General features: G+C 41.7%; 1 non-coding gene across 1 annotated transcript; it reads left to right on the top strand.

The window, feature by feature from the left end:
- Positions 1–14099: 14099 nt before the first annotated feature.
- On the top strand, positions 14100–14206 carry LOC145629580 (small nucleolar RNA R71). Its single transcript, XR_014111745.1, has one exon. It is a non-coding gene; the product is annotated as a small nucleolar RNA R71 (small nucleolar RNA).
- The last annotated feature ends 4705 nt before the right edge of the window (positions 14207–18911 follow it).

The following is an 18911-nucleotide window of genomic DNA, read 5'->3' as shown; positions in this document are numbered from 1 at the left end:
GGTAATTAGGAACTATTCTACCATCATCTATTCTATTCTCTAATTAGTTTTAGGAGAGCTTCTCTCTCTAGGTTTAGGGTAAAATTAGGATAGTTTAGAGAAAGAAAGTGAGGGTTTCACCATTGTTGAGCTTGGATATTGAAGAAGAAGATTGACTATCTTGTTTGTAGATTTTCACATTCAATCAATGAGAATCTCTAACTCTCTCTCCTCTATTTTTATTTTCTTTATTTTGATTATTATTTTAGTTGTTGGTATTGCTTGTTAATCATGTTTATTCTTGATTGTTTTTTAATTAATCTTGTTATTAGCATGATTAGTGAGTAATTTCCCCATTAAGGGAATGGTTGTGGTGTAGTTGGATCTTGAGCATGTTATAGGGTTTAGAATTGATTTATTTGTGATTAAAGTCTTTATATACTTGATATTCTTTAATCTTCTTGCAAGTGCACATTGTTGGTTGATTAAAGGTGAATCTTTGCTAACAAGGAATGGAAGTTGACTTAGTTAAGGTTCATTACTATCGATTGTTATTTAATAGTACCTCCTAGTATATGGTTCTAATGTGGAAACATAGAGGCTATGTTAGGAGAAGCCAATTGACCCCGGAAGGCGGCTAGATTGGACCCTTTACTTTGATATTCATGCATTTAGTTCATAATTAATTCAATTTCTATGCCTTTGTTTATGTTCAAGTGAATGCTATACCTAAATCATCTCCCTTAGTGTTTTATTTATTTTTTTTAGCATCTTTAGACTTTAGTTTATTTATCTCCAATTCCGGACTAGCTTAATTGTCGATAACATTTGGTGGTGTTTATCCGTTTTCTGTGGTTCGACCCCTATGTTTGCCTTATACTCGTATTAAGTTTGTTTAGGTTGTATAAATTGTATTTGATCTAGGGATAGACAATTGACGACGCGTTTATTCCCTTTGTCAACCGCCTCTACCCCTTTCAACTCATTTTCATTTGTTTAAATTCATTCAATAAATGGACTCATCACCAACACACATGGCACGACCTAGGTCAGTAGTCAGCCGGTCACCTGGGACGGCTGAGTCTAGGACTAGGAGTGTCGGCTCGGGGTGTATGGAGCAATTTTGGTACTCCTCAACCGACCATCTATGTGTCTGTGCAGGATACGATGGCTAGAACCAAATAGACGGCCACCAGACGGCGTTAGAGAGACAGTACTTTGGAAGTGTTGTCCAATGAGATAACCCCGGTTGAGGGGTCTGAGAGCAATGAAGACTCAAGGAAATATTCCCCATCTAATATTCCTAGAACCCCCAACGACACAATATTATATGTGGGTAGAGACAATTAGGGGGCCGTCTCCCAAATGGACATTGACGAAGCTAACCCTGCACACAGAGACGAGGAAGAGTCTACCTCGGGGTCAGCCGGTGATGAGGGAGACAGCGAGGACTCCGCCTCAGGGCCTGGCTCTGAGGATGATAGTGACACCCCCTCTCCCCGCTTGAGGATAGTGAGGTTGAGGAGAGAAAGAAGTGGGAAGAGAAAGATTATACCTTTAAAATTCACATCTCCGCTAAAGACAGGCGGGTGATTTCAAACGGTATTGAGAGCTTTGTAGCGAAACAACCCCTGGGAAAGGGATATACTATCCGGATGCCGCCTAGTCTAGGAACAATATCATGGAAGGATGACCAGGAGAATTTCAATGCTTATTTTAGATTCTATGAGGCGACATTCCTGGCAAGCCTCCGTTTCCCGCTTCATCATGAGGTGAGGGCCATACTTAGGGCTTATGGCCTAGGAGTCTAGCAGCTCTCCCCAACTCATGGGCCAACATTCTTGGATATGTTGCCGCTTGTGAGATGCAAAATTTGAACCCCAGCCGAAGGCTTTTACTCACATGCATTATCTAAGCGGTAACCTAGGTGGCTGGAGGGCGTGGTACACTCTGACCACCCTCCCTCAATATCAGATGACTTTAGACAAGATGTCCAAATATGAAGGTTAGAAGACCCGCTTTTATTTGTTGTCTGCCCTTCTAGGTCGCAAATGTGCCCTCCCCGAATACCGGGAGATGACAACAATGCAATCATGGAAACCAAGTTTTTTGAGCTCTATCCGGAGACTCTCCCAACCGGGGACGTGATCAAGGTCCCCAATAATTGGATTCCCATGTGTGCATTGTTCAAGGATGAGGCGTTCTTGTCTGCCTGTGCGCTTAGCACCATGTTTCCAAAACGTACGTCTGATCTGCATCTGGTTTAATGCCGCTTGTACTTCTGCTATTCAATCACGATACTGTATTTAATGTGTTGGTTATATTTGTAGAAGAAGCTTTGAACATGGTGGTTGAGAAGAAGACCCCCAAGCGGTCCTCTTCACAAGGAAGGGCTGCCAAGCTGAGGGTGGAGGTAAATACTTTTTCACTTTAGCCTAATAATTTTATCAGGCGTCACCGGTTGCTCATTTAGTGTTTTCTTAAAATGCAGGGTAGAGAACTTCTTAGGTCCTTCACCAAAAATCTTTTCAAACGGAGCTTGGAGGAGACCGCCTCCACTCCAATCAATCCTACTAAGTCTGTAAAAGCAACTTCAGGTAAGACGGGCCCTGAGGGGTCTTATGGGAAGCACCGCCTCCGCATCGGGGGGAATAACACCACCGTGGGAGACTTCGGAGTGGGATTTGATTTGGTCCCTTCCGGCTTTTCTGCGCTTGTGTGTGGAGCTATCCCACAAGCTTCTGAAGGTAAATATAATCCCTTCGAATCCCCGCCTGAGCTGGGCTGGCCGTTGCTAGTGAAATCTCACTCTCAACAAATCGGCATCAGACTGGTGCCACCTATATAACTCACTCACCTTTCACATATGGTGCAGATCAATCCCCCCGATGGCTGGACGTCCAGGCGCATGCCCGGTCCATGCTGGCGACCGTGCACAAGAAGGAGAAGGACTCTATTCCCGGCATTGAGACGTTCAATGTTGAACGAATCCTTGCAATCTTGTCTGAGGTATACCTAATTCCTTTTTTATTAAATTAAGTATAAAATATCCCACATGATTGACGCCGTTTGTGTCTACTGACCATGCTCAAGGTTGAGGGACTCAAGCGGCCATATGCCCGGAAGAGGGAGGAGGTAAAAAGAGCCATTAGATCAGCTAGGGATTCACAAGATGTTACTGAATATCAGTGTACAATTAATGAACTTGAAACTAAAGCCGAATTGATGCAATAGGAGGATGAGATTAGGGGTCTTAATCAGGCCCCGGAGGAGGCAAAGGAGAAGGCCAACACGATAGAGACCAACCTAAAGAAGGCGGAGGAAGACCTCAAGACCTTGCAGGGTGCCTCCCAAGAGAATACTAATCTCAAGGCGGAGGTTAAGAGGCTGAAAAAGGATGAGGAGCAAGTCCAAAAGAATCTCAAGGCAACGATCAAGGCGGAGCAAGAGCATCTGATTTCTGAGAATGAAGAAGACACCGACACCCAAATAAAGATCGTCTGGGCTACTCTTCACCCAACCGAAGGCTATGGCATGTGGGCTCTAGCTTTCCAATATGCTGAACACGTAGTTTATTTGAGAATAAAAGGAGAGTCGGAGCCCGAGTCCTTCGCTGCCTAGGCAAACAGAGAGATTAAGGAGCCTGCCAAGGACCTCCCTGAAGAAGGGGAAACCATCGAGCTTCAATCTGATGAGGAGATCCCCAAGGAGAGTCAGGCGCCTCAAAACCAAGAGGCTCAGAACCAGGATGTCCAGCATTAGGAGGACCAGGCGACCCAACCTCAACCTTGATTTTTCAGCGGCAGTATGCCAAATTTTAGATCTTTCCGGCCTGCGTGCCGAGTATTTGTCTGTTTTTACCGACTATGGAGTCGGGTAACAATTTAACTTCTCTTCTCCAAAATGTTGATCCGGTTAACAATATTTATCCGATTTTTAGCTGGTTATGAATGAAATATGCCGACTATGTCGGCTTGATGAAACTATATAGTTTGGATTCAATTTTTGCATGTAAATTATGCAATTTTTATTTTGAAATTTTTACCTAACTTTTTAAAGCATGCGGCAATTCAAACAGTATACCGACTACTCTTGCCCCTGAAGGTTGTGTGATTGGTTTCAGTATTTGTATAATAAATTGACTTTGGAATGTTTGATACTTTAAAGAGTATGGAATGTTCCTAAGTCAATCAATCACAACAGTGATTGCCCCAAACCAAGTACACAGCCGTCAACTATAGCCGTTTTACCCAACCGGTTATTCTTATATAATATCTTTGTGAGTCAGGCGGGTAATTGCCACCTGAAAATCAACGGAACAAGGGACATATAGTCCGCCTGTCAGATGGATCCCAAACAACTTAAAGGCCGATTGGGATACCTGCAATCCATTGCACCTTAATCACCTGCCCCATTGGGGTAGCTGGTACAATTTCGTTGAATAGTTTATTAGAGTACTTCAATAATTTACTGGCTGATGTCACTTGACATCCGATTTTAAACTTAATCATTCTTTTAGACTATTTAAGTCAGACAACTATGAGTTAACCAATTTGGTCGTTCAATCTTTGCCGTCTGCATATGCTGGTAGAGCAAACGATAGAATGCCCTTTGCGACGATAACACCCGGAGGGGCGTCGCCGGACGCCAAACTCAAATATGAGCAGACGAATTTATAAAAATAATATTGCATCCGGCCATTGGCCTCGGTTTTAATTATAATTTTAGCCACTAAGTCTTTTGACTTAGTTTAATTTCACTTATTTTAAGGTTCGCCTGTGCGTTGCATAGACAAAGGTCCAACTTAAATATCAGGTTAGCCGCTAAGTTTTAACCTAGCTTATTAATTTTACGGTCCGTCTGTGTTTTCGACAGACGGTAACTTTAGTTGCGCATGTATATGTACAAAGTTATTAAATCAATATTGAAAACAAAAAGCAACTTTTCATTGATGGGCTTTTTAATTACAAAAATGTACAGGTCTCAAAAGTAGTACTTTTTCAAGTTATCTACATTCCAAGTTCTAGACATCCGCCTGCCGTCTGGAGTTTCTAGCCAGTAGGTGCCGTTTCTTACTTCTTCATAAATCCGGTAGGGACCTTCCCAATTAGGAGTTAGCTTTCCCTGCTCATTTGCCCTATCGGTTGCCTCCATTTTTCGTCACACAAAGTCCCTAACTTTTAAGGGCCGTTTGTGCACTCTCTTGTTGTAGGCACGAGTTAGTCTCAAACGGTAGATCTCATGACGTAAGGCAGCATTTCCCCTGTGCTCTGGGAGTGAGTCCAATGCTAGCGGCATGGCCTTCCAGTTTGCCTCTTTATCGTATAACATGACTCGTAGATTCGGCTCAAAATGCTCGATGGGCAAGACAGCTTTAGCACCGTAAACTATGAGAAATGGGGTTTCACCGGTTGCCCCTTTTTTAATTGTCCAGATGGCCCATAGGACATGAATTAGCTCTTCGGCCCATAAACCACCGGCTCTTTCAATTTTTTTTAATACCGTCTGAGATGAGTTTGTTGAAGGCTTCAACTTGGCCAATTGCTTGGGGTGAGATGAGTGTGAGTTCCCTTGATCTCCTAACCAAGTTTTGAGCTGAGGCATTTCAAATTGAGGTCCATTATCAAATACCATAGACATAGGTACCCCAAACCGGGTGATAATATTCTTCTAGATGAAGGAGATTACATCTTTTGTCTTGATGCCTTTGACCGTCTCTGCTTCCACCCACTTGGTGAAATAGTCCACAGTCACAAGAATATAGCGCTTTCCGCATGGTGCAGGCGTATATGGACCTAGAATGTCCATGCCCTATTCAGCAAATGGGACTAGGCTATGGATTGTCGTTTGGTCAGTAGCCGGGTGATGGATAAGCTTGCCAAATCTTTGATACTTGTCACATTTTTTTAACAAATTCCATGACATCTGACTCTAGAGTGGGCCAGAAATAATGCCGCCTGGCTCTGATGGCTAAGGATCTGCCGCCTGAATGAGAGGCGCAGTATCCCGCATGCAACTCTTCGAGAACTTCTCTTCCCTTTTCGGAGGTAACTCACTTCAGTAAGGGCTTAAGAAAACCCGCCTTGAAGAGCTCTCCGTCTCTCATTTTGAAGTTTGTTGCATGCATTTTCAACATGGCTGCCTCCTGGGGTGAATCTGGGAGCGTGTCGTCTGTGAGATACGCCCAGATGCCATCCATCCAAGTAGAACTTCGGTCCAGAATTCCAATGGGATCTTCAACAGATATACTTCGCTTTTCCATTATTTCCCAAAAGACTGACCAAGGCGTACCCTAGGAGGCGGAGGATGCCATTTTTTACAGAGCATCCGACTGGTTATTGCCCCTGCTGCTGACAGGGTAAAGTCGTATCCCCTAATAAAAAATAATTACCTAAATCACTAACTAAGGTAGATAGGGAAGTAGGGTCGATCTCCACAGGGAAACAAGTCTTTTTATTCCTAATTAATTATTATAATCTAAATTATCTAAGTAACCAATATTTATAATTAAGTATGAAACTAAACTACAAAGAATAAGAGTAGAGAGAAAACGATATATAAAGGGATCTAGGGTATAGGTTCACCAATAAATAATATTCCAGGGTAAAACATAATAATCAATCATTGACATTGCATAAATAACATGATTAACAGGCTCTCGCAATTTATTAAACAACATAGATCTAACAGGCTCTCGCAATTTACTAGATCTAAGTTCTTATTGAAAATAGCCTTTAATATCAAATTAACATCTGCTCGATTCATCAATTTAATATTGCTATACTTTTACAAGCCGCAATTGTAAAACATTAAAACAATCCAATAAGAAATTATCATGCAATACCAATAATCAATAATAGTCAATCATCAATACATCAATTAACCAGATTGTAAAGGGCTTTCGCTACGTATTACAATCACACAATTAATTTATCGGTATTAAATCTCATCTCTCGAATCTCGACTTAACCATTTATAAATTAACCTGCCTATTAAAACTAGACCTAAACATCAATTCTCATCTCTCGCATCTTGAATCAATATTGTCAAACTCATGCATAAAAGGTAGGCCTAATCTAGTCACAGAGCATTAATCCAATCAATAGGAAATTAATCTAGCATTGATAATCAACAACAATAATTTACCCCTTCATATTATTTATTAGATCCCCATAAACCCTAGAAATTAAACTACTCACACATATTAAAAACTAAACTAATCAAAGTAATAAAATAAATCATGATGAAAGGAATAAAATAAATAACTAAGATTAAGGAAAGAGAAATCGTTACCAAAATAAATCTGGAATTAATGAAAGAATTAAGAACAAAGGTTTAGAGAGAGATTAAGAGAGAGAAAACTAAGTAGAGAGAGAAAGTCTAAGAGAGAAGATTAAGAGAAGAAAAAGAGGTAGAAGTCGTCCTAAAATCGTATTACGGAGGAGTATTTATACTCCGTACAAAAATCCTAAACTAAAAAAAATTAAAACGACGCTAATCGTCTCCTAAATATACACGCGCCCGATCAGGCGAGGCACCGCCCGATCGGGCGCACCTTTTTTATGTCACCGAGCGCTTCTCCCGCCCGGCCGGGCGCGCCTCCGGGCGCCAGCCTTTTTGGCCGGGCGGCTCATTTGGGCCAATATTTGGACTTCAATTGGGCTCCAATTCTTCGGGCCAATCTGGGTTTCCTCTTTGGGTCTTGAATACTCGGTCCAAATGCCCCGGTATCACCTATAGCGAGCCCTTAATCATCGGTTTGATGGCTCTAACCGGCCCTGGGCTATAAAGTCTGGTCGTGCTTCTCCAACGCTCGTGATTGCTCCAAAATATCTCGGGAAAATACTCCAAAAGCATAAATCCCTGCAAAAGTCAACCAAATCTACAAAAACACTGGAAAACACCAATTAGTAATAAAAGTGGCTCTAAAGAGCCAAAAACACTACTAATTACGACCAAGGGACGGGGGTAAAATACTATATAAAATGGACACATCAAACTCCCCCAAGCCAAACCTTTGCTTGTCCCTAAGCAAAGATCTCATCAATGAATCAATAAATATGCTTCACCCCAATAAGTAAAAATCAAGCACAAACGATTCAGGGTAAATCAAATAAACATGCTTCAGAGCCAACCAATCAAGTCCTTCCAATTACCTTTCTTCCCTAACAATTGTCAAATAGAGCAAACCACAAGAGCATATAGAATTCAAGACTAGTGCTCACACACTCAACTCTCATTTATGTGGCGAGTAAAAGATGTACTCGATCGCTCTCCAACCACCCCTTTAATGTGAACAATGCCCTCCCAACTCACACTCTCGTGTGTATAAAACAATGAACGCTCAAACCTACTAGTGGACTCGAAATATGCCAAATCATAACTTGCATTGATAAACAACACTTTCACATTCATACAATTCTATCCACAAAGGTCAGAAGGTCTTTAAAGCTTGTAATGTAAGGCTAGGGTAAAGGGTAGGATAAATTTGGGAATAAGTGAGAGAAAAGCTATGCTTAAAGGAGCCATATCCTAATAAAACCCATGACAAAAAATAACTAATGATCATACATCTCCAACAACATAACCAACTCAGACACCAACCAAATATACTCCAATCATAATAAATAAATCCAACTCTTACAATTTCACTCATAAGATATAATAATGGAGTAATAGAGTGAATAAATAAACTTTATTTTCAAACTTGAATTTTTCATTGAAGTTCTTATTTTTTTTCTTTTGAATCAACCTCCAACTAGAACATTTGAACATTTTTTCTTTCTTTCGAAGTTCACTTATTTTTTTCACATTTTTTTTCTTGAACTTCTTTTTTTTTTTTTCATAATATCATGCTTTATTTTTTTCAAGAAAATATAACTCTCAAACGCATCAAAAATAAACATGAATAACAACAAAACAACTTCTCAAAGTCCCACCCAAGTTGTGCAAATAATAAGCACACTACAAACTCCCTCACCTCACTCACTAATAGCTCCCCCAAGCCAAGCTTGGGACTAGTAACCAATGGGGCAAAATAGGCTTGTAATATGGCTAATAAACAACAAAAAGTCAAGGCAACAACATGGGTAGCAAGAAGGGAACAAATGTATCTATAATATCCGGAGGCTACCTAAAAGAACAAATGCCTTCGTCCTCCACAGTGTGCATAATAATGAATCATATAAATATTACTAATAGTAGCAAACCAATACTCAAATTCATTGTCATACCAGGAATTATGGAACTATCACACATTCCTTACCAAATCAACTAGTCAAGCACTATATTCACAAGTAGTTGGACAAAATTGACGCATGTAAAGGTTTCAAGGCAATCAAACATCAAATCATGATTAACTAATCCACAATGCCTATCATCAAATACCAAGAATCAAAACAATTTTCTCAAGTAAGGGGCACAGGGAAGCATGATTTATAATTCATTGGAACGTATTTTTGGATTTTTATTTTTCAAAATTGTTTGTATTTTTCATATATAAATAAAACAATAAAACTAACCTAAAAAGCGAAAAATCTAACCTAAGAAAACACACCAAAAATAAAAGAAAAGAGAAAAAGAAAAATACCAAACCAAAATCTCCCCCAAGCCAGAATCAGACAATGTCCTCATTGGCTCGGAAACTAGCCCAGCATAGCTAGTCCTCATCATCCTCGTCCATCGAGCCGAAGCCCGCACCTCCACTACCACCTGCACTACCTGCACCACCTGCACCAGAAGAGCTACCACCAAAATAGTCAGCGTGAAAACTCCCCCCCGCCGGTCCCCCGAAAGGAATGTCCTGCCCGTACCCGAAAAAGGAAGAATAGTCAGAGTAAATACCACGGGCAGTGGGATCCCTATCGTATCCCTGGGGTGGAGGCTGAAACAATCAGGGTGAATAGCATCGTTAGGCATGTTGCCCCGACGAGCATAATCATCGTACATAGAGTAGAGAGCTCTACCCTGGTTCCTCTCTAGGTACCCTAACCTCTGGTCAATAGAGCCTACCATCCTCCTAAGGCCAGTCTGTGAATGCTCAATACGTCCTAGGGCCTGACCTATACTCTGAAAATCCCAAACTGGGTCAGAGTCAACATGAGGGACGGAATGGGACATACGAGGTGGAGAGAAAGCCACCTCGGGCTGAGGCTGGGGTGGTGGAACGGGTGGTGGTGGTGCCTGCCCCCTAGCGTTGGCAACTAGAGCATCATAGGTGTAAGAAAGTTGCCCTGGGGGAAAGGCGGTCAAGTCTGGACTGGGAAGGAGATAAATGGGCAAAGGTTGCTCGTTCCCGGTCCGTATACACCAAAAGGGTGTCTGCTCGCTATCCGGTCTAACCCACCCCACATCCTCAAAATACCTAGCAGTCATGTAGGTATCTGGTCCGCAGTTGGTCAGCTGGTAGGGTCCGTCTACTACAAAACCGGCCTTTTTCACCGCTAATCGAGTGATAAGGCCACCTAAACGGATAGGGGACTTGGAAGTGGTGCTGGCAGTGGCATGCCGACTCAGGTGGTGAACTATAAACCTGCCTACGTTCAATTTCCCGAACCCGTATACGTAGTGTCCTATTATAGCTAGTTCGTTGGTTTGAGCGTTATGAGGCTCGGCCCTACCCAAAAAACACAATCCCGCAAATCTTTGCCAGATTTTCGGGACAAGGTGGTGAATGGATTTTGTACTAGCATGTTGGGGGTCGGGGGCAGGTAAACCAGTCAAAGCATAATATACATCACCCATTTTATAAACTGCATGCCACTGGTGAGATAATTCAGAATTTAATTCAAAAACTTTACAAAATTCAACAAAAGTTAAACTAATATTTCTATTATTTAACCTGAAAAATAAAGTAGGCCCATTCCTACTACTAACAACATGAAAAGTGGAAAAAAATTCACAGGTGAGTTCTCGGTATGTAGGATAATGCATGTCAACAAATTTTCTTGTGCCTATATCATTCAAAAATCGTTTAACATAATCAAACAAACCATATGATTCTAAGGTAGGGCGGTGTAACCACCGAGAAGGGATTACCTCACGACCGACCAGATGCTCCAATCGTTCTTTCTGTTCCCGGCTCACGATCCGGATCGTCGGCCAATACGGGAGCTACAAGTCTGGGTCGTACTCCTCCCTCGAGCTGGAGCTCCTACCAAAAATGGATCTTGCCCTCTTTGTAGCCATGTAGACGAAATGGGTCAAAAATATTTTGAATTAAAACTGAAAAATATTTGTATGAGAGTGAAGAGAATGAAGGGAGGATCACAAATATAAAAAAAGTTTTGAATTTGGATTGGTAATGGAGGAGAAATCTTAGAGAGAAGTCAGAGAAAATTTGAGTTTTAGAGAGAGAAAGTAATGGAGGAAAGAAGAAATGAAGAAAGAAGAAGAAAAGACGGGAGAAGAACAAGACGTCTGACACTCGCGCCCGGTCGGGCGGTGGGTCGCCCGATCGGGCGATCTGATTAAACATGAGGTTGTTTCTCGCGCCCGGTCGGGCGATCTGAGTGTAAAAAAGTTCGTAAGCTCTCGCGCCCGGTCGAGCGCCAGTCGCCCGATCGGGCGAATTTTTTCCCAGAATTTCTTCATTTCTCGCGCCCGGTCGGGCGAGGCTTGCCCGATCGGGCGGACAAATTAGTCCGTAAACGTAAAAATTTGCGCCTGGTCGGGCGCGTCTCGCCCGGTCGGGCGAAATTTCTTATTTTTGGAACCCTGCTCTCGCGCCTGATCGGGCGAGCTTCGCCTGGTCGGGCCCGAGACTAAATCGGGGAATGCTAATTTTCTTCTGTTCTCAAAAAGTTGTCTAACTCTTTTCCTTCAAACCTGTACAAACACTCATAAAACTCTTTAAATTCCCTCGTCTCTCCTCACATAAGAAAACGAAAAGAAAAACTAATCTAATAAGCATTAAAAAATACGGGTTGCCTCCCGCAAAGCGCTGGTTTATCCAGATCCCGCACGACCTTCTTACCAAGTACAATTCCTAGGACCCTTGGCCTAACGCTTGATCGGGTGGTTTCTCACCCGGTCTAGCGATGTTTAGGCTGTGATGCGGCTTCCTGACATAACCTGTGGGATGCCAAGTCGCCTTATCTGGTGGATCCTCCTTGACTTGGAGTGGGGGATCTTCAATGCTACGCACTAAAAACCCTTCTTCGATCGAATGTTGCTTCAAATTGTCATTGTGTTCAACACTTGCAACTCGATCTGGCGGAACACTTATTATAGGCTCGATTCGCACAACTTGCTCGACCGGTTCCACTTGTTCATCCTCGAAACCAAGACCAACATTGTAGAGTGCTCTTTCTATTGCATCGACTTCCTTTTGCCATTTGTCTATCTCATCTGAAAGGGATGCAACACAAGATACCTCCTCCAAGGGATCTTTTTCAAGAGCTTGGGGCTTGTTAGAATAATTTACAACCACATTAACACTGGAACATTTCTCCTCAGTCATGGAGCTTTTGGGGGCATTATTCAGATTAAAAACAACTTTATCGTCCCCTACTGATAGTGTTAACTTACCACTTCTAACATCTATGACTGCTCTCGCAGTGTTAAGGAATGGTCTACCCAAAATAATTGGGGTTTGCATATCCTCAGCCATATCAAGAACAAAAAAATCTACAGGTATATAAAATTTACCCACTCTAACGGGGACATCCTCTAAAACACCTAGGGGGTATTTGAAAGAACGGTCGGCCATTTGCAGAGTTATATTGGTAGCTTTTAATTTACCCATTTTCAACTTAGAACACACAGATAATGGCATGACGCTAACACTAGCACCCAAATCACATAATGCATTATCAATCAAGAGATTACCAATATGACAAGGGATAGAAAAACTACCCGGATCTTTTAATTTAGGTGGAGACTTATTTTGAAGTACGGCACTACACTCTGCAGTGAAAGCTACTTTCTCTACCTCACTAATAGACCTTTTTCTCGTCAAAATTTCTTTCATAAATTTTGCATATGAGGGGATTTGTGTGATCAATTCAGTAAAGGGAACTGTTACCTTCAAATCTTTAACCACCTCCAGGAACTTACCAAACTACTTATCCAAGTTTGTCTTCAATTGACGATTGGGGAAAGTAAGTTTGATAATTGGCTTTTGAGCATTCTTCTCTTTGTCTGGAGTAGCCACCTTCTCTGGAGTTTTACCCTGCAATGTAGAATTAGATGTGTTAGTATTATCCTCTAGCCCTGCAGGGCTAGCAACTACATTGTTTGGTTTAATGGAATCAAGATTAGCATTATTCAATAAAATAGGTTCATCAACTCCGGGCATAGAGGGCCCTTCATAGTTTGAACCACTCCTTAGAGTAATTGCAAATGCTTGATCCGTAGGCCTAGTCGGCTGTGCCGGCAGGGCTCCCTGTTGGCGTGCTTGTAGAGTGGCGGAGAGTTGCGCAATTTGATTATCTACAATTTTATTATGCGCTAAAATTTGATCGATTGTCGTATCTCTGCTCTCCATGTGCTTTTGCATATTGAACAACATTGCTCTAATTTCCCCCAAAGAAGGGTCGGAAGATGAGGGGAGTTGTTGTGGTTGATTCTTCTGGCTAGCATTTGGGTGATAATACTTCTGCTGCTGTTGCTGTGGCACCTGTGGTTCTTGTGGTGGTGGATTTTGAACATTAGTGCTCCGGTAGGAAAGGTATGGATGATTCCGATACCCAGGATTGTAGGTGTTGGAGTATGGGTGATTCTGCCTATAAGCTTGGAAGGCATTAACTTGCTCCACGGAACTCCTGCAATCCTGCTCCTAATGACCTACAATACCACAATTTTCACAGAAGGCCTCATTAGAATTGTTATTAATTGCAGAAACATTAGCTACATTAGCAGTGCTCAGATTATCTAATTTTTGGCAGATTGAGGTCAGTTGAGCTTGCAAAAAGGATATAGAGTCGACACTATGTTTCCCTTTGTTAGCAAATCCTCTGGGATTCCCATATTGGGAATTGTGTATCGCCATATCTTCAATAACCTGACCTGCATCATCAACATTAAGATTCATAAATCTCCCACTAGCTGCAGAGTCTAAAATTATTCTGGAAGAATTTCCAATGCCGTTATAAAAGGCTTGGATTAACTGCCATTGTGCTAAATTATGGTGGGGGCATTCTCTTTGTAAGTCCTTGAACCTCTCCCAAGCCTCATATAAAGACTCATCGGCTTCTTGGGAAAAGTTCTGAATCGCACTCCGTAATACTGCTGTTCTCTCTGCAGGATAATACTTATTATAGAAATTCAAAACAAGAGTTTCCCAGTCAGTTATACCAAGTGTAGTTCTATTTAAGCCATTGAACCATTATTTAGCTTTTCAAGTTAAAGAGAAGGGAAAGAGAATCTCCCTGATTTGGTGTTGAGTGACCCCGGCTTGCCTGATGGTGTTGCAATATTGACAATAGTCGGCAATGTGAAGATTCGGGTCTTCACCCTTTGCTCCACTGAATTGCTTCCTCTCTATCATCGTTAGAAATTGAGGTTTGATTTCGAATTGAACCCCATCAAGAGCCGGAGTAGGGGTGAGATGTGGAAAATCCGTAAGCTTTGGTTGTGAATAATCACTAAGCTTCTTTGGAGCCGCCATCTCTGATTCTGTGTCTGATGATACCTCTAAATCGCTAGAATCAGTTGGAGGATCGCGGTGATTATTGTTAGTATCACCAGAATCCGCCAGGATTTGCTTGTAGAAGTTTTTCTGTCTATGGAAGGAACGTTCGATCTCAGGATCGAAAGGGATGTAACCTGATCTGGAACACCTGGGCATAAACAAAAACTAGAAGCAAATATGAGATTTGTCTCAGAGAACTAACGCTCTCTGAGACAAAAGGGAGATAATCTAGACTACAAAAACAATCAGAAATAAAAATAAAACCGTTTCCCCGACAACAGCGCCAAATTCTGACAGGGTAAAGTCGTATCCCCTAATCAAAAATAATTACCTAAATCACTAACTAATGTAGATAGGGAAGTAGGGTCGATCTCCACAGGGAAACAAGTCTTTTTATTCCTAATTAATTATTATAATCTAAATTATCTAAGTAACCAATATTTATAATTAAGTATGAAACTAAACTACAAAGAATAAGAGTAGAGAGAAAACGATATATAAAGGGATCTAGGGTATAGGTTCACCAATAAATAATACTCCAGGGTAAAACATAATAATCAATCATTGACATTGCATAAATAACATGATTAACAGGCTCTCACAATTTATTAAACAACATAGATCTAACAGGCTCTCAAAATTTACTAGATCTAAGTTCTTATTGAAAATAGCCTTTAATATCAAATTAACATCTGCTCGATTCATCAATTTAATATTGCTATACTTTTACAAGCCGCAATTGTAAAACAATAAAACAATCCAATAAGAAATTATCATGCAATACCAATAATCAATAATAGTCAATCATCAATACATCAATTAACCAGATTGTAAAGGGCTTTCGCTACGTATTACAATCACACAATTAATTTATCGGTATTAAATCTCATCTCTCGAATCTCGACTAAACCATTTATAAATTAACCTGCCTATTGAAACTAGACCTAAACATCAATTCTCATCTCTCGCATCTTGAATCAATATTGTCAAACTCATGCATAAAAGGTAGGCCTAATCTAGTCACAGAGCATTAATCCAATCAATAGGAAATTAATCTAGCATTGATAATCAACAACAATAATTTACCCCATCATATTATTTATTAGATCCCCATAAACCCTAGAAATTAAACTACTCACACATATTAAAAACTAAACTAATCAAAGTAATAAAATAAATCATGATGAAAGGAATAAAATAAATAACTAAGATTAAGGAAAGAGAAATCGTTACCAAAATAAATCTGGAATTAATGAAAGAATTAAGAACAAAGGTTTAGAGAGAGATTAAGAGAGAGAAAACTAAGTAGAGAGAGAAAGTCTAAGAGAGAAGATTAAGAGAAGAAAAAGAGGTAGAAGTCGTCCTAAATCCGTATTACGGAGGAGTATTTATACTCCGTACAAAAATCCTAAATTAAAAAAATTAAAACGACGCTAATCGTCTCATAAATATACACGCTCCCAATCGGGCGAGGCACCGCCCGATCGGGCGCGCCTATTTTATCTCTAATAGCCATCTCGCGCCCGGCCGGGCGCGCCTTCGGGCGCTAGCCTTTTTGGCCGGGCGGCTCATTTGGGCCAATATTTGGACTTCAATTGGGCTCCAATTCTTCAGGCCAATCTGGGTTTCCTCTTTAAGTCTTGAATACTCGGTCCAAATGCCCCGGTATCACCTATACCGAGCCCTTAATCACCGGTTCGATGGCTCTAACCGGCCCTGGCTATAAAGTCTGGTCGTGCTTCTCCAACGCTCGTGATTGCTCCAAAATATCTCGGGAAAATACTCCAAAAGCATAAATCCCTGCAAAAGTCAACCAAATCTAGGAAAACACTAGAAAACACCAATTAGTAATAAAAGTGGCTCTAAAGAGCCAAAAACACTACTAATTACGACCAAGGGACAGGGGTAAAATACTATATAAAATGGACACATCAGCTGCCTTACACATGCGGATACCGGCTAGCAGGGCTTCATATTCTGCCTCATTGTTTGAGGCATGGAACTTGAATAGTAGTGCATACTTATATTTGTCCCCTTCGAGGGTTTGACAGATTATGCCTGCACCAAAGCCATTCATATTAGAGTTCCCGTCAACATGCACCTTCCAAACCTGATCAAGGTTATCCGGAGCAACCGGCCTTGTCATTTTGACAATGAAGTCAGCAAACGCCTGACCCTTCACTGCCTTTCTTGATTCACAGGTGATTTCCAGACTTTGCATTTCAATAGCCCATTTAAGCATTCTGCCGAATGAGTCCAAAGTTGTCATTGACCACTTGAGTGGCTGATCTGTGTAGATCACCACCGAATGTGCCAAGAAGTATGGTTTCAACTTTTTAATAGCCATGTACAGACCAAGGCCAAATTTTTCAACAATGGGGTACCGAAGCTCGGCATTATTAAGAAAATGGCTAATGAAATAGACCAGGAGCTTATTGCCGTCTCTCTTAGCAAGGAGAACAACACTGAGGGCATGATCTGAGACGACTAGGTACATGTAAAGCGTCTCCTTTGGCAAAGGGATAACAAGCCTTGGCAAGGAGTGTAAATGTTCTTTCAATTTCTAAAAGGCCGCCTCAGCATCATCTCCCCATTCAAATCTAGTCTTTTTCCTGATTGCTTGAAAGAAGTAAATGCATTTGTCACATAACCGGCTGAGGAATCTCCCAAGCACAGCCAGACAATCGGTAAGCCTCTGTGCTCCCTTGACAGTGTAGGGTGACTTCATGTCAATCACCGCATGTATCTTCTCGAGCTAAGCCTCTATCCCCCTTTGATTAATCAGGAATCCGAGAAACTTTCCAGACTCAACACCAAAAACACACCTTTTGGGATTTAACATAACCTTATGTCGCCTAAGTGTGGTGAAGGTTTCTGGGAGATCAGCAAGGTGATTCGTCTGTAGCTTGGATTTGACTATCATGTCATCAATATACGCCTCTACATTCCTCCCAATCTGATTAATGAAGACTGTATTAATCATCCATTGGAAAGTAGCCGGTGCATTCTTCAAGCCAAACGACATCACCATATAACAGAATAGCCCCAGATCAGTGACGAAGGCCGTCTTCTCTTGATCTTTTTTCCACAAGGGTATCTGATGGAAGCCGGAGTAGGCATCCATAAAGGGCTTATGGCCTAGGAGTTTGGCAGTTATCCACAAATTCATGGGCCAACATTCTTGGATATGTTGCCGCTTGTGAGATGCAAAATTTGAACCTCAGCCGAAGGCTTTTACTCACATGCATTATCTAAGCCGTAACCTAGGTGGCTGAGGGCGTGGTACACTCTGACCACCCTCCCTCAATATCAGATGACTTTGGACAAGGTGTCCAAATATGACAGTTGGAAGACCCGCTTTTATTTGTTGTCTGCCCCAACCCATTGAGAGAACCGGGAGCTGCACCGGTATAATAAAAAACCTGACCTTCTAGGTCGCAAATGTGCCCTCCCCGGATACCGGGAGATGACTACAATGCAATCATGGAAACCAAGTTTTTTGAGCTCCATCCAGAGACTCTCCCTACCGGGGACATGATCAAGGTCCCCAATAATTGGATTCCCATGTGTGCATGGTTCAAGGATGAGGCATTCTTGTCTGCCTGTGGGCTTAGCACCATGTTTCCAAAACGTACGTCTGATCTGCATCTGGTTTAATGCCGCTTGTACTTCTGCTATTCTATCACGATACTGTATTTAATGTGTTGGTTATATTTGCAAAAGAAGCTTTGAACATGGTGGTTGAGAAGAAGACCCCGAAGCGATCTTCTTCACAAATAAGGAGAGACCCGGTGGAGGCTAGGGCTGCCAAGCTGAGGGCGGAGGTAAATACTTTTTCTCTTTAGCCTAATAATTTTATCAGGTGTCACCGGTTGCTCATTTAGTGTTGTTTTAAATTGCAGGGTAGAGAACTTCTTAGGTCCTTCACCAAAAATATTTTCAAACGGAGCTTGGAGAAGACCGCCTCCACTCCAATCAATCCTACTAAGTCTGTAAAAGCAACTTCAGGTAAGACGGGCCCTAAGGGGTCTTATGGGAAGCACCGCCTCCGCATCGGGGGGAATAACACCACCGTGGGAGGCTTCAGAGCGGGATTTGATTTGGTCCCTTCCGGCCTTTCTGCGCTTGTGTGTGGAGCAATCCCACAAGCTTCTGAAGGTTAATACAATCCCTTCGAATCCCCACCTGAGTTGGGCTGGCCGTTGCGAGTGAAATCTCACTCTCAACAAACTGGCATCAGACTGGTGCCACCTATATAACTCACTCACCTTTCACATATGGTGCAGATCAATCCCCCTGA

Source organism: Chenopodium album, chromosome 4 (genome assembly GCF_948465745.1).
Source record: "Chenopodium album chromosome 4, dcCheAlbu1.1, whole genome shotgun sequence".
Classification (NCBI taxonomy): Eukaryota; Viridiplantae; Streptophyta; class Magnoliopsida; order Caryophyllales; family Amaranthaceae; genus Chenopodium; species Chenopodium album.
Note: the sequence above shows the minus strand (reverse complement) of the source record. Positions and strands in the feature narration are given on the sequence as shown.